Genomic DNA, 15,872 nt, shown 5'->3' with positions numbered 1-15,872 from the left:
TCGGCCCGGGGCTGCTCAGGAAGCACCCATTGCCGTCGCGAAGAGTTGGGCTCTGTCAGCCGCGGGTCGCTTGGGGGCCGAGGGCGAGGCTCTGGCCGCAGGGAGAGAAACGGAGCAGGTCCCCGCGCGCGGTGCGCTTCCCTGAGCTGTGGGACTTGCACCCGGGACTGGGCTCAGACACATGCCGCCTGCCGAGTGCTGCCGGAGGCCCGCAGTCGCCTTTCCCAAGGGAAAGGGTAGGGGCGGGGGGGACTCCTTTTGTGCGCGTCGGCCTCCCTTCGCCGTCAGTGGTGGGCCTGTGGATCGCCATACCTTCGACTAGGGTGCGTGCAGGTTAGCAGAAGAATGCGTGGAGAACATTTATGAAATTGGCTTAGGTGAATGGGCAGTGAGCCAGGCAGCTCTTTTGCAGGGTTTTTGTCCTAATCCCCTGTTTCTGCTTTTGTTGCCCATGTGTACCTCGTGTATTCACTGACCTGCGGCTTTTGTTGGAAGTTTTGCGTTTCCGAAAGTAGATCTCACAGCCAGTCCTCTCCATCGGGTGCGGGATTGTTAAACATTTCATAAGTATTTGTTAACTAGAACTAGTGTGATTTCAAAACAGTGGAAAGTGTGTTCCTTCCTGGTGCTAGGTTGTTAATTTTCTTTGCCTCTGCCTGTGGATGCAAAGTATTAAGTGGCGACAAACGGCAAAGAAGTTTACAGGGAAATCTATTACCACCCCTGCCTCCCATTTGGATCTAGTTTTCATTCAGAAAGGAAAAGAAACTGACGGCCTACCAGGTTAAAGGAAACAACCTACAGGCCCGTCTGCCCACTCATCCTCAAAGCCTAAATCCAAACGCGTATGGATTCATCCCAAAAGAATACCTTCACTTACTTAAGACAGCTATTCAGGAGGTTGTTGCTGGGGGAGACAGTAGCCAGCGGCCTGCATTAAAAAGGCAAATTTCCAGGGTGGGTGATAACTCCGCTCTTATCCTGACCTGACAATGGAAAGAGCCCATCAGGAGGACCCTGTCAGCAAATCTGTAAATGTGTAGATCTGCAGTATCTCAGCCCATTACCTAAAATAAGTCCCTCAGTGTTCAACACAATGCTTAGCCCTATTACATGTCAAAAAGCTGGAATTCAGTGTTGCTGGTAATGTTCTCTAAGAAGAAAAAGAATTTTCCCCAGTCAGCATGGTTTGGTGGAAAGCACACAAATGAGTAGCTAAATGAAGTTCTAGTTCTGATTTTCTACATTCTTGAAGTAACTCAGCTTCACGAAGCTTCCATTTACTCAGAAGGTGACCTTTTAAGATCTCTTGAAGACTGCCAGGATTCCTTGAACTATAAATAAATGTCTTTTGTTCCTGCTCCATCTAGTGGTCCTTTTGCTTCTCCACATTAGCAAAATCTGTGATGGTTATGGGGCCAGAGGCAAGGGTGGCCATTTGCTGGGAGTGTTTTTCTCTCGTTTTTAAAAAGAAAATATTAATTGAATAAATACAATTTAAAAATAAGTCCACAGCTGTTGTTTAGTTCTTATATTTGAAGTCCTCCCTCTGACTAATGTCTTATAAACATTCCAAAAGAAAGCTCTTCTTAGTATTATAAACACTTGATGTACTTATTCTATTTTGGCAAAATGATTCTCTTAAGTTATACAGTTTTGGAGTAAAAAGGGACCATCAAGGTCGTCCAATGAAATAGTTCACAGGGAAAGCTTTTGTGGATAATAATTATGGCAAATGTGACTTATTGCTACAAGACTTCAGTCCCTCCAGCAGATAAAGAAACTGATGCTTAAATGGGTTCTGATGACTTGCCTAAGTTAATTACTTGCAGAGTTGGGACCAGCAACAAGGCCTCTCAACTTTAAGTTCAATGCTGTGTTTACTATGTGGCATCTTAATGCTGCATTGGTTTGTCTGGGAAGGATGACTGGTATTAACTCCACCATCATTTTCTGGTTTAAAACAAAATAGCATCCTTAATGGTTACTTGCCTGGGAGCTTAGTTTCCACCCCTACCCCCACTCCCTCCACAGCTGCCTTTGATGTGATTTTTGTGCTGGAAAGTCCCATGTGTGCTTCACTATTTTACAAGTACAGTTGATCCTTGTCATTTGTGGTAGTTATGTTCTATAAAGTCATTATAAACACTGAATTAGTGAATATTCAACCATCTCTCTCAGGGGAAATACAGAATTAGGTTTCTGTGAGCCTCTGGTCACAACATCTGCACCAACTGATTAATGCATAATCTTGTTTTATGTGTGTTTCTGTTTAAAGAAATATATGAATGTCTTAATATATGTTCAACATATTGACTAACCATTTTAATACTATATTATTTAATGTATAGTATTTAATATATATCATTGACATATATATTTAATATGCATATATCATTAGCACTGTACTCCTGTTCAACACCACTATAGCTCATGCCTGTATGGAGTTTATCTAGCACATGCATTTCCTCTATGGGTCATAGGACAGCTTTCCTTTTTTTTTTTTTTAAGTTTTTATTTATTTATTTTGAGAGAGAGACAGAGAGTGATCAGGAGAGGGGCATAGAGAGGGAGAGAGAGAATCCCAAGCAGGCTCTGCACTATCAGCACAGAGCCCAATGAGGGGCTCAAATTCACAAACCATGAGATCATGACCTGAGCCAAAACCAAGAGTGGAATGCTAATGACTGAGCCACCCAGGCTCCCCCATATCACAGCTTTCTTGCACTTAGGAACACCAGATAGCACTTCAACACTATGCTTGGGGGGTGTTTACAAAAAGCACAAAAGTACCAAAAAAGTGACTAATAGAATACAAAAAGGGCAATTATTTACAGTGTTTTTTGTTTTTTTTGAAACAAGAATGTAAAGTGACCTTGTTTGGCCTCTGCTGGGGACCTTCATAATCAGTTGACTCATATTTTTTACTGCTCTGCAACGTGTGTGAATGACTGTGAAAACAATGCAGGTATTGGTTTTGGGGTTACAAATGTTTGTGAGTTGCAAATTCCAAGTATGAAATCCACAAATATTGAAGATAAGATCTATGTGACACTTGTACCTAAGAGAGACTAGAGGTATCTGTCTACATGACCACTGATGTACTTCGGGCTTTGTTTCATGCCTCTATTATATTCTTTAAACAAGTGATTTACAGAGAGGTATAGTGGGAGAGGGGGAATGTAAATTTTGAAAATAATAGTATTTGCTCCACTTATGTTTTTCAGTTATGTTGAATATCAAATAATAAAGGAGGATGTGAGAATTTTATGCTTATGAAGGAAGCTATAGCTTTAAGACTATCGAGAAACTTAGGTTTTGCTTTGTCTTTAGAATGAGAGGCTTCTTTTCTAAGGTCCTCCATTGGTCATAGTTTTTGACTCTGAAGATGATGTGAATTTTATTTCAGCTTATTGTGGTTCTGTAGCCAAACATTTCATATTAGCCTGGCTCAAGACATGAGAGACATATATGGCACGGGCATGCATATGGGCACACACACATGCGCCCCAACTCTTGTGAAGTGTGGCGGAAGAGTAGCTTGAAACTAAGATAATGAAATGGCAAAAGGTAGTTGTCATCCCTTCCCCATTCATTCCTTTAAGTTAATAATGTGAGATAGAGTAAAAACACCCAAAATACCCAAGGCCTAGCCCAGGGTTTGCAAATTTAAATGTTTGCAGTGGATGTGAAGGAAACAAAGGAGTGAATCACCCCAAGAATAAGAAAATAGAGGCTAGGGAGATGGTGGGGAGAAATGAATGTCCCTTTTAAAGCAGACAGCCGGTTTGTGGGAACGGAAGCCTAAGATTGCCAATATTTTAGGGAAGGACCAAACATTTAGATTTTTATGTGAACACAGAGCTTTAAATGTTGGTAGCTAATCTGAAATAACATTTAAATATTGTGTGGGTGTATAAATAATAGAGGCTGGTTTTTGTTTCTGAGTTTTGGGAAGTAGGTTCTATACCCTTGGAATTTCCCGAGTGGTAGGAGTGACTTTCTTATTCATGGTGGGCCTTTCATAGTTTGTGAGATGACTAATAGTTTATGAGATGACTCAGTATGGGGCTGGTTGTGCCAGAAAGAGTAAACGTGGGCTTATCAAACCAACCTCCTGGGAAGGGGTTGGGGTGGACAGAGACTGATACATGATTTAACCAATCATACTGGTATAATGAAGCCCTAGTAAGAACTCTGGACACACAGAAGCTTGGATGAACTTTCCTGGTTGATAGTAATCTGTCTTGTCACATATCATTATATTGGGAAGATAGTATGTCCCTGAGGACCCAGGAGAGAACAGTGGAAGCTTCACATTTGGGACCTTCCCAGACCTTACTCTACGCATATCTCTTCTTCCTTCCAATCCTGTCCTTTTGCTATAATAAAACTGTAATTATATGTATTGCATTTTCCTGACTTCTGTGAGTCATTCTAGCAAATTATCAAGGAATTAGTAGTAGGAACCCCTAAATTTGTAGCCAGCAGCTTAAAAGGGAGGGTGACCTGGGATCCTTGAACTTGTGACTGGTATCTGGAGTAAGGGCAGTCTTGTGGAGGCCTGTGCCATTAGCCTGTGAATTCTGGTGTGACTTAGGTAGTTGGTGTCAGAAGTCATTGCAGTGGGCCGACTGAGAAGCCTTTTGAGGTAAAATCTGGCTCATTATAACTACTAATTTATTATCTTTGGCCTAGGTAAATTCAACAATAGCGGACCCCAGGAATGCTTTCCCTAGAGATGTGGGATTTTGGGCCATCCCACCAGTTTAAGGCCTACTCAGGATAACTGTATTTGAGAAGATGCTATGCTGTTGGCATCTTTTATCGGCCCCTGAGTATAACACTGGAGGCAGAAATTTCAAAATTAAACTTTAAGAATATTCTAAAATAGTAATACCACTCCTTCCCCATAATATATAGGGTCTAGGACATTTGTTCCTGGGGTTCTGCCTGAGGGAGAAGGCCTGTTGTTCGTCAGTGTCCGTTCCGTCAGACCCTGGTGGGGCTGTGAGGAGGCTTCTACCATCACTTGGTAGAATTGAGGCCATTTTATCTCTACCTTTCCTCTATCCTGGTTTAGATCTCCCCTCCTAGAAAGTTATCAAAGTGTACAGTGTCTTCATTTGTGTTGCTTCAAATTCTAGTTTCTTCCTTGAGAGAAAAAGGAAAGAGAAAGGAATAGGAATGATGTTATCCTTGTGGTCAAGCATTTTTAGCCTGGGTTCTGACCTAGCTGGGGATCTGGTGTAACTTACCCAGCTTCAGACTCCACATCTGTCAAGTGGATATAGTAAGACTTACCTGGAGGGGTGTTAGTTAAGGGAGAAGAGGTAGGTTTTATTTTCTTACTTTGCAAGGAATGATTTTGCAGCACTCTGCTGGGAGTGCTTTGGCAACTCCAGCAGGAAGAGGTTTGATTTGTGTTAGGTATACAGGTAAGAGATGCGTGGATAAGAATGGAAATGCTAATGGTCTGTGCGTTTTTAAATATAATACTAATTATGAACATGATGCACATCTGTAATAGGAAATGTTCTAGATGATGTTTACTATCCTGTATTTTGTCTTGAGGCCTGTAGGTTTTAACTTTGGTGATATTTATGTGTATACCATGGCTGTCTATATAGATATTCCTTGACTTACAATGGGGTTATGTCCTTGATAAACCCATTGTAAGTTGAATATATCCTGAGTCAAAGTACACCTAACATATTGGACAAGATAGCTTTGCCTCGCCTCCCATTTACATTAGCTTACCCTTGGGCAAAATCTCTAACACAAAGCCCAAGTTATAATAAAGTGTTGAATATCTTATGTAATTTATTGAATATTATACTGAAAGTGAAGAACAGAATGGCCTTCTGGGTACTGAATGGTTGTAAGCATATTGGTTCAACCTCGTGATCGCGTGGCCGACTGAGCCCTGCGGCTCCCTGTTGCTGCCCAGCCTCTGGAGAGAGCATCCCACCACATACTGCTAGCCTGGGAAAAGATCAAGATACGAAATTTCAAGTATGGTTTCTACTGAAAGCGTACATATAGCTTTTGTACCTCCCTAAAATAAAAAAGTTGTAAGTCAAACCACTGTAAGTTGGGGGCTGTCTGTGTTAGAAATGTTAAAATGTATAATTATAGCTACTAAAAGCAATTTTAGGAAAACCCATCAGAAAAAAAAATACACCAGTGAAGACATAAAAATACTGAATTTCTCATATCAATTTTTGAATGAGGATATTGTAGCTACAATGAAAAACATTATTTATACATATCATTGGCGGAAAATAGTTATATTCACCTCACAATCACTTTTTAGAGTGCGAGTAGCTTACTTCCTAAAGTGAACCAAATGACTTATTTTCAACCCTGGAAGAAAAACTCAATTAAAGCTGCAATTGAACTGTAATGGCACCAAGGAGTTCAACTTGACCTCACATGCCAGATGATAATCATCTTTCAAGTGTACAAACAAGGAAGCATAGTTATCAAAGAATGAGAAATACATTTGTTCAAAGACCATTTACTGCTTTAACAAGAGGTGAAAGCTTGCCAGAAATGTATAAACACCTAACACTGTGCTATTCATAGGCTTAACATGTTCAAAGACTTGGGGGGCAATTTAAAAATATCTTTGAAGTTGTGAGTATTCATCATCATATCTAATAATGCTTACTTTCTGGAGCCCCTTTCCAAGGAGGGCAAAGCAATTTATCTGACTTATTTTCATGACATCCTTGTGAGATAAGGCAACTACCATTATCTCCCTTTTGCAAATGGAGAAACTGAAACACTGGGAAGTAAAATCACTTGAAGTAGGTCAGTAGCGGCCCAAGAATTTAAGCACACACATTAAAGCTTTTAATTCCCATTTTAGTTTAACAGGAAACTAAACAAGAATTTAAAAAGTAAGAATCTCCTACTTTCTCTTCCTCTTTTCTACTTAATGGCCAAACAATTTTTCTCCTTGTCAGCCTTGATAAGGAAAACTGTCTAAAATAGGGCTTTTCGCGACAACTAGAATCTTACTACATTGGGATGAATAAAATATTTTCTAAAAGTTTTAAAATGTTTTATTTACTTTTGAGTCAGAGAGAGACAGAGCATGAGTGGGAATGAGAGAGAGGGAAACACAGAATTTGAAGCAGGCTCTAGGCTCCAGCACAGAGCCCGATGTGGGGCTTGAACTCACACACTGTGTGATCATGACCTGAGCCAAAGTCGGACGCCCAATCGAACCGAGCCGTCCGGGAGCTCCAGAATGATATATTTGCAAGGCTGTGACATTCGTTTAACAATTGCTTACTAAATGCCTACTCTCTAACATGTTGCACTGTTCAGGATGTTAAGATTTCAAAGGTGAAAAACATGCTTCCCATTAAAAAAAAATTTGTTTTTAACATTTTAATTTATTGTTAAGAGACAGAGCATGAGCATGGGAGGGGCAGACACAGAATGTGAAGGAGGCTCCAAGCTCTGAGCGGTCAGCACAGAGCCTGATGCAGGGCTCGAACTCACAAACCACAAGATCATGACCTGAATTGAAGTTGGACGCTTAACCGACTTATCCACCTGGCGCCCCAATATGCTCCCCATTTTTAAAGGTCTTCTTGAAGAGAAAGATTATATAAACAGATTAGATATGGCAGTTCAGTGTTATTTAAATTTAAACTTTTCATTTTATCCCCCCAATCTATTTCTTCCTCTGTTTTCCCATCTCTCTAAGTGCCACTGCCATACACAAAGTTGCTCAAAGCATTAATCTAGGCACAGTCCTAGTCTCGCTTTTCCCTCACCCCACCATATCCTCTGGTCTATTGAAAACATGCCCTGAAGCCTTTTAGTCTAATTCATCTCCTTTGCTACTGCCCTAATCCAGTTGGCTGCAAAGACCTTCTAACTAGCCTCTCTGCTTCCTGTCCCGTGTGCATCACCAAAACATTTCCCACAACGCAATGAGTGTCCTTATTAAAGTGCACATGGAACCAGGTTCCTTCTGTATACAACCATTCAATGGTTTTGCATTACATTCAGAATAAAACCCAAAATTCTTGTCAAGGTTTTGCAGGATCTGGTCCCTGCTTTCCTTTCTAACCCCATTTTAACCCCTTCTCTCCTCTTGCATTGTGCTCTAGCCACGCGGGTCTCCTGATTTCAGTCCCTGGGACTTGCTGAGCTCTTTCTCACCTTAGGCCCTCTGCTTAAGTTGCCCTGCCCTGGCACTTGGGGTTCTCAGCCACCTCTTTCTCATCTCAATTTAGATACTACTTCCTTACGAGCCTCTCTGACCTCCTTTTAAAGCCGATTCTCTCTCCTTTTATGACATTATTTGGTTTCCTTCATCCCATGTTTTCCTCATTTGTAACAAATTATTTGCTTATACTCTATCTTCTTCACTAGGCTGTACGGATAGGTACAGGGCCCATGTCATTTACTCACTGATACATCCCTGGTGCATGCGTAATAGTTGCTCAATGATTAGTTGTTGAATAAAGGATGAGTGCTGTTGGGACAGAGACAGGCCACTTAAATGTGACTTCTGCTTTTTTTCTTCTTTGTGAGGCTTGAACTCACAACCCTGAGATCAAGAGTCACACACTCCACCCACTGAACCAGCTAGGTGCCCCTGTAATTGCTGTTTTACCAGCACAGAAGGAAGCTGCTACGTAGATATCTGCCAAGTAATGCTTTCTTTCCTTCTTTTTTCCAGTCACAAAATTAGTATAACAGTGTTACAAAAAATGTTGAGAAGTAGAAAATAATCACATTTCAGTAAAATTCTAGTATTATTTGGCATATTCCAGTCTCTTTCTATGTGTATATTTTACATGATTGTATCTGCTATGTACATTTTCCCTATTATTTTCACGTTCTGCTTTTTTTCATATGGTAGTAAATCATAGGCATTTTTTTGTGAGACTGCAGCCTTCAGATCCATTAATTAATATTGTTGCATAATGTTCCATTCAATGGATGTACCAATTCTACATAACACTTTGCCTATTGATGGATATTTAAGTTGCATTCAATTTTATTCTTGCTATTGTGAATAATTATTATGTACAACATTTGCCATATTTTTAGATTATTCTTATACTTAGTTACTAAGAGTGCATGACTGTGGCCCCTGGATGGCTCAGCTGGTTAAACGTCGGACTCTTGATCTCAGCCCAGGTCATGATCTCACAGTTCATGAGATCAAGCCCTGTGTCAGGCTCTGTGCCTGCTTGGGATTCCCTCTCTCTCTCTCTCTGTCTCTCTCACTGTTCTTCTTCTCCGCTCACACATGCTCTATCTCAAAATAAATAAATAAACTTAAAAAAAATGCATGATTAACATAAGTTATTTGGTTTGAAGGAGAATTGCCCAGATTTATAGAGTGACTTTGGGTAATCTACCTATTTTGCTTTGTCTTCTAAAATGTTCCAAAATAGAATTTTTCTTGATTACTATATACATCTACTTATATAGAGCATGAGATGTGGCGAGAGCTGCAGGTAACTTGGGTAACTGCAGGTTAAATCATTGAACTTTCCCAGAGTCTTTCTACTAAGATGGAGGACATATTATATATTCCCCGTCTTATCTTTCCTCATTCTCTTTCCTTCCTTGCTTTCACTGCCAATCAGTCTTAACAAAGCAGGAGGTAGAGATGACTGGGAGAATAAGAGGGGGTGAGGAGAGAGAGAGAGGGAAGGAGGGACTAGGAATGCAGACAGAGAGGGGAGACGTGAGAGAGCATGGTTAAAAATGCTGAGTCTCTTTCTTAGACAGCTTTGTTTGTGGTTCTGTTACAGAGACAAATAAAATCAATACAAACCTGGATATGGATATGGTGGTGCCTCTTGTACATTATACTTTCCTCCTGCATTCGGTTGCAGCCCTGCATTGTGGGTGGAGTGGATTGACCCTTGCCTATATCCAGATGATTCTAATCCCACCTTCTTTGCCATCATGAGCAGCTCTGGGATGGTCCAATTGGAACAAGTGCAGCACTTCAGTTTAATGGTTGAGTGAAATTAGAGCCTCTCCTTGGATGGCAATGAAGGAGAAGGAATCAATGTTCTGCAATTAGAATTAGAAGGGAAGCCAGTCTGAGGACGGAGTCAACACGTAAAGCAAGGCAGAATCCAGAGACACACAGAGCAGGAGGGGCAGAGCCCTTGATGCATGTTTATTTTTTCTATTTGTCTATTCATGTATTTATTCATCCAATAAACGTTTACTGAGCATCTGCTATGTGTCAGCGTTATGTTAGGTGCTAGGAATGCCAGGCACTGGGTGATCAAACTGGGGTCCTGGCAGTAAACTAGAGAAGACACATAGTGACAATTAGCAAATATGTAATTTCAGAGTGTGAAGGAGATGAGCAGGGTGATGGGCTAAGGTACAATGGGTGGAAGAGGAGGATTTACATAGTGGATGGAGGAGAGAAGTGTGTATGTTTGGATTACACTTTGTAGGTAGATCTATGATAGACATTTTATGAAATGATCATAAGAGAGTGGAAGAGGGAATTGGGCATGATTCTCAGGTTCCTGGCTCGAGCAAATGGGATAAGGATAGATGGGATTTAATAATATGAGGAAAACAAGTTTTTCAGAAAAATCGATTCAGTGTTTTCATGTTGAGTGAGATGTGAAATGTCTTAAGTTTGTATATAGGACCAGGCCTGTTTGTGTGTATTATTCCAATGTAATCATTAATAATGTTCCTTTTTAGTCTCAAAACTCCTGGTTTGTGCAATACATTACAGGTCCATCCTGGGTATTGGTGAGAGTAGTTTTGGTAAACTGGAGAGGTGTGATACTGTTATTTAGAATAAGAAATGCACATTGGTCTTATACCCCATTTCTGGCACAGAGCTCCTAAAACTTTTGGAATTTCCTAAGTGATAAGAGTAATAAAGATATCTTGATATTCATGACAACCCCTTTTAGGCATAGCCAAATTTACACTGATAAGGTAACTTTTGGAAAGCACCTGAGGATGGGTCTGGTTGCTAGGGGAATCACCACATGGTGATTCGCTTCGCCCTACCATATGAAGTTAGAGCCTAGGTCACATGCAAGGATTCCTTTATTCTTCTAATCCTCAAACAGTTCTGTGTAGAATATGTGAAAATAATTACCTTATTTAAGCAGTACAAAAATAGTGTACTATAGCTACTATTATCTGAATTTTATATAGGATGAAATTGAGGGTGAGCAAGGTCTGTGATTACTCTGAGAGTAATGCTGTTTTTGTACTTCCAACTTCACTATGCCGCATGTTATTTATTCAACCTTTCTTCTTCTTTCCAGTCTTTCGTGGTTGGGAGAGGGGGTAGTGGAAGAAGGAGATGAGAGAGAGCCATCCTTTCACGGAACTGAAATTTAGAGTATTAGCTTGAGTGTCTGAACTGGGAGTCCTCCCACAATTTGATCTTAGTGCTTATATATTCTCAATTTTTTTAGTTTTGAAGTCATCTCTACACCCAACGTGGAGCTCAGACTCACAACCCCGAGATCAAGAGTTGCATGCTCTACCAACTGAGCCAGCCAGGAAGTCCCAGTGTTTGTGTATTCTTAATTTGAAAACCAACTCTTATATCCCAACAATTATGAGTGCAATAATGGGGAGACTATGGCTTCACATGTGAAATCTGACTAGCCAGAGAAATCAGACTTATGGTCCCTGAAAGTAGAAAGAACACTAAAATGAGAGATGATATCTGGGCTTAAATCTCAATTTTGCCACGTAGTTTCTCACTGACGTTGGGCATTTCACTTAAACTTGAGCCATGAGAAAATACACTGCTATGCAAATTTAAGTTATACAACTTCTTTCCTTAAGAGAAATATTTTGAGTCATCATTTCATGTTTTGAAAATAAGAATAAAGAAAGTTCATCTACACCCATGAAAGTGGCCTGATCCTCATGTTAGAGAGAAATCTTGGGAAAGATATAAATACAAAGAGTGATGTAAGGAAAAGTTTCAATTAGTTAGAATTCAACTAACTAAAACCTTTAATTAATCAGGGTTAGTTTTTAAACTTTCTGATTCTAGGGGTGCCTGGGTGGCTTCGTCAGTTGAGCACGTGACTCTTGATTTCGGCTCAAGTCATAATCTCACAGTCTATGGGATGGAACTTTTTTTTTTTTAATGTTTCATGTATTTCTAGGAGAGAGAGAGAGACAGTGTGAGCAGGGGAGGGTCAGAGAGAGAGGGAGACACAGACTCTGAAACAGGCTCCAGGCTCTGAGCTGGCAGTCAGCACAGAGCCCGACGCGGGGCTCGAACCCACGAACCTCAAGATCATAACCTAAGCGAAAGTCGGACGCTTAACGGACTAAGCCACCCAGGGGCCCCTAGGGGGATGGAACTTTCTATTGGGCTCTGCACGAACAGCAGAGAGCCTGCTTGCGATCCCCCTCCCCCCGCCTCTCCCTCACTTGTGTGAGTGTGCATGCTCTCTCCCAAAATAAATAAAATTTTTTTTTTGATTCTCAACCCAAAAGACATTTCTTGAATTTATCCCATGATTTATTCCACCGTCCATCTATCCACATTACGTTGCACAGGGAAAGTGAGAGGAAGATGGCAGAGGGAAATGTGGGATAGACCGGCCTCTTGAGGGCACTGCTGTGTGGCTATTTTCACTTACTCTGGAATCCCCTGCCCCTGGACTTTGTTACATGAGATTATAAATTTCTTTATTATTTGAGGCTCCCTCAGTTGGGCTTCACTGTTACGTGCATCCAAAATACATTTGTCTGTACTAATTTTACATGAGGTAACCTAATCCTTTACCCTCCTCTAAGATAGGCTTTTACGCATCTTTGATCTCTTCCTGGCTCCAACTAACACCCAAAAGTACAGGGCTTCACAGAAGCAGTACACAGCAGAAAGCAGATAAAAAGCAAAAGTTTGTTCTAGAATCAGAAATTCATCCCCTCACCCCCACCCCCTGCCACTTGCTTCATCTATTCTGTGGAACTCCTGATAATTGACTCTGGTTGCTTGGACTTGGGTATATCTCTGCCTTTTGGTGCCTCTGCTGGTGATTTGAACTTGGCCACATGTTGTCTAAACCAGTACAGCCTCTGCCGATTTTAACCTTGTCTTCTCCTACATTCCCAGTGCTATTCAGCTCAGCTCCTCTTTTCTTTACCTGATAACTGCATATTTATACATTTCATCCTAGGAAACCTACCTATTCTTATTCATTCAAGCAAAGCAAGAGATTTTCATTCTGGTGCTTTTCTGAAAACACTAAAATTTTAGTTACAGAAATTTACACGTGAAAGAAAGTGGCATATAAATGTAGCAGGGTTGTGTAGTTTACGGAGTCTCATCGTGGATGATGGCAGTGCCGGATTCAAGCCCAAGTCTATTTTTCTCCAAGTCTTTTTGGTTGCTATTCACCATGCTTTTCATTTCTTACTTTCACAACAGGAATAAAATCATACTTAACTTGAAAGGTAAGCCTTATTTAAGTTCTTAAAAAAATTAAACATATACTTATCTTATGTCCTAGCTTTCATACCCCCGGACATTTATCCCAGAGAAAGGAAAACTTATGTTTTTACAAAAACCTATACATTAGTGTGCATAGAAGCTCTATTTCCAATAGCCCTAAAGTGGAAATAACCAATATTCCTTTAGTCCTTTAGTGGGTGAAAGGCTAACCAAGCCGGTTCATCTGTGTGTGGAATGTTACCTAGCAATAAAAAGGAGCAGACTAATGATACAACAACTTGGATAAATGTCACGCATTACGCTGAGTGGAATAAAGCCAGTCACCCAAGGTCAGATACTGTATGATTCTGTTTACATGACATTCACTAAGTGATAGAATTATAGAGGTGGAGAACAGTTCAGTGGTTGCTAGGAATAGGAATGGTGGAGAGAGGGAAGGGTGGATGTATTTATAAAGGGGTAGTTGGAGGGGATCTTTGTGAAATAGTTTTATGTCTTGATTGTATTGTGGGCTACATGAGTCACATTTGATAAAATGACAAAGAACTGTACACATACCTTGTACCAATGTAATTTTCCTGGTTTTGATATTGTGCTATAGCTATGTAAGTTGGTCTCATTAGGGGAAAGTGGGTGAGAGGTGTATGGGACTTCTCTGTGCTATATTTGCAACTTCTTGGAAATCAATAACTATTTCAAAATAAAAAGTTAAAAAAATAGTCTCATTGTCTCTCATCTCCTTCCCTACATCCTCTTCCCCAGTCCAGCCTGTCACTCAGCCAGAGACCAAGCAATATTAGGGTAGGGTCTCAGGACCAGCCACCTCAAAATGTACCCCAGTGGCATATTGATTATTTTGAGTTGAATCTACTTGGGGAAGGGTCGATGCAGGGACACTCAGACCTTCTCTGTCCCCCTGAAAGCAGGAAATAAATCTCCCATGTGAAAAATACCCTCCGTGTATTGAGAAGTAAAAAGATACCCTTATCATCAGAGTTAGGAACTTTAAAGCTGAGAAAGCTGTAGAAACAAACCTCACTACTTTATAAAAAATCTATTTCCTCAGCCTAAATTCTGCTTAGAATTTCTTACTACTTAACACTCCCAAACATCTGTTTTCTTTATTCTGTTAACTCCTCACAAATTTATTGTCTCTTCGTCTATGGCATATAAAAGCTGCTTGCCCTGGTCATTTCTTTGGGTCTCAATTTCACTATTGGACCTCTATGCGTATGTAATAAAACTGTGTTCTTTTCCTCCTGTTCATCTGTCTCAAGTCAATTCCTAAACTAGTTAGAAGAACCTGGGAAGAAGAAATCTCTCCCTCTTCTACATTAGGCTCTGTCCTTTCCCTTCCCCCTAAATCTAACCAGTCTGAAAGTCCTGTCTGTCCATTCTGTCGTTCATGTCCTGACATTGATGTCACTCTTGAGCATTCATCTCTCTGTCTCTGCCTCGAGTCACACCCTGTAGCCTACCCTTCCGCAATATCTCCCTGGCTGACTTCCTATCCACCACCTATCTTTTCTAATGCCGGTGACTTCTTTAAAATATGAATCAGATCCTTTTAGTTCCCTGCTCAAGAATAGTTGGTGGCTCCCTGATGCCCACAGCTTCCAATCAACTCAGCTTGGTAAACAAGAGCCTTCAGTTCCTGATCGCTCCTCCTCTTAGGAGCAACAAATCAGCATGTCCTGGAGTCTTGTCTTGTCCACATTTTTGGTAGGTTAGTAGATAGCTGGTTTAGCAAGTCAGAGTGCACCAGAAAGACAAGCCGATACCAGTCCACGGGCTTCAAAGTTTCTCTCATTCTATCAAGGCTACTGCCCTGACCAGGGGACGTCCATGGTGCATTGACGTTTCCTGTCCCCCAGAGTATTATCTCTACTGGGATGTTAGCCCTGGGGCATGTGGACCATCTATGTAGGGCCTGAGCTGTGGGATAATGAGAGTTCACGGGACTTCTCTGCTTGTAAGCTGTTCTCCTCTAACCTTTATTTTATATCTTCCCTGCGTATATGACACTTAGGTGTCTATGCCTGGAACTACTCTGCGTGATGCTCTTTCACTGGACTCACCGGCTGATGTCCGCTGAGCATGTGGCATCCAACAGTGACCAGTAATTCTCAGGAAGCGTACCCTCTGCTGGTTCATGTGCTGTTTGGCTATCATCTACACTTCCCTGATTCCTGCTAACAGAAGCAGCCCTGTTAGCTTTCATTTTTACCCAGTGCTCCTTCATTCCTCTGTCAGGGAACTTCTAACATTGTTTTATAAACCCAGCAGTGAGGCTGCTTTCTTCTCATCTCAACCTAGACTATCAGACTCTTTGAAGGATGAGATGGTTTCATTTTTAGCTTTGTATTTCTGATGCCTGTGAGAGCCTTGCACATGGCTGGTGTACAGTACCCGT

Source organism: Crocuta crocuta, unplaced genomic scaffold (assembly GCF_008692635.1).
Source record: "Crocuta crocuta isolate KB4526 unplaced genomic scaffold, BGI_CrCroc_1.0 scaffold433, whole genome shotgun sequence".
In the NCBI taxonomy this organism is placed as follows: domain Eukaryota; kingdom Metazoa; phylum Chordata; class Mammalia; order Carnivora; family Hyaenidae; genus Crocuta; species Crocuta crocuta.
The sequence above is the reverse complement of the archived record's forward strand: the minus strand, read 5'-3'. Positions refer to the sequence as shown.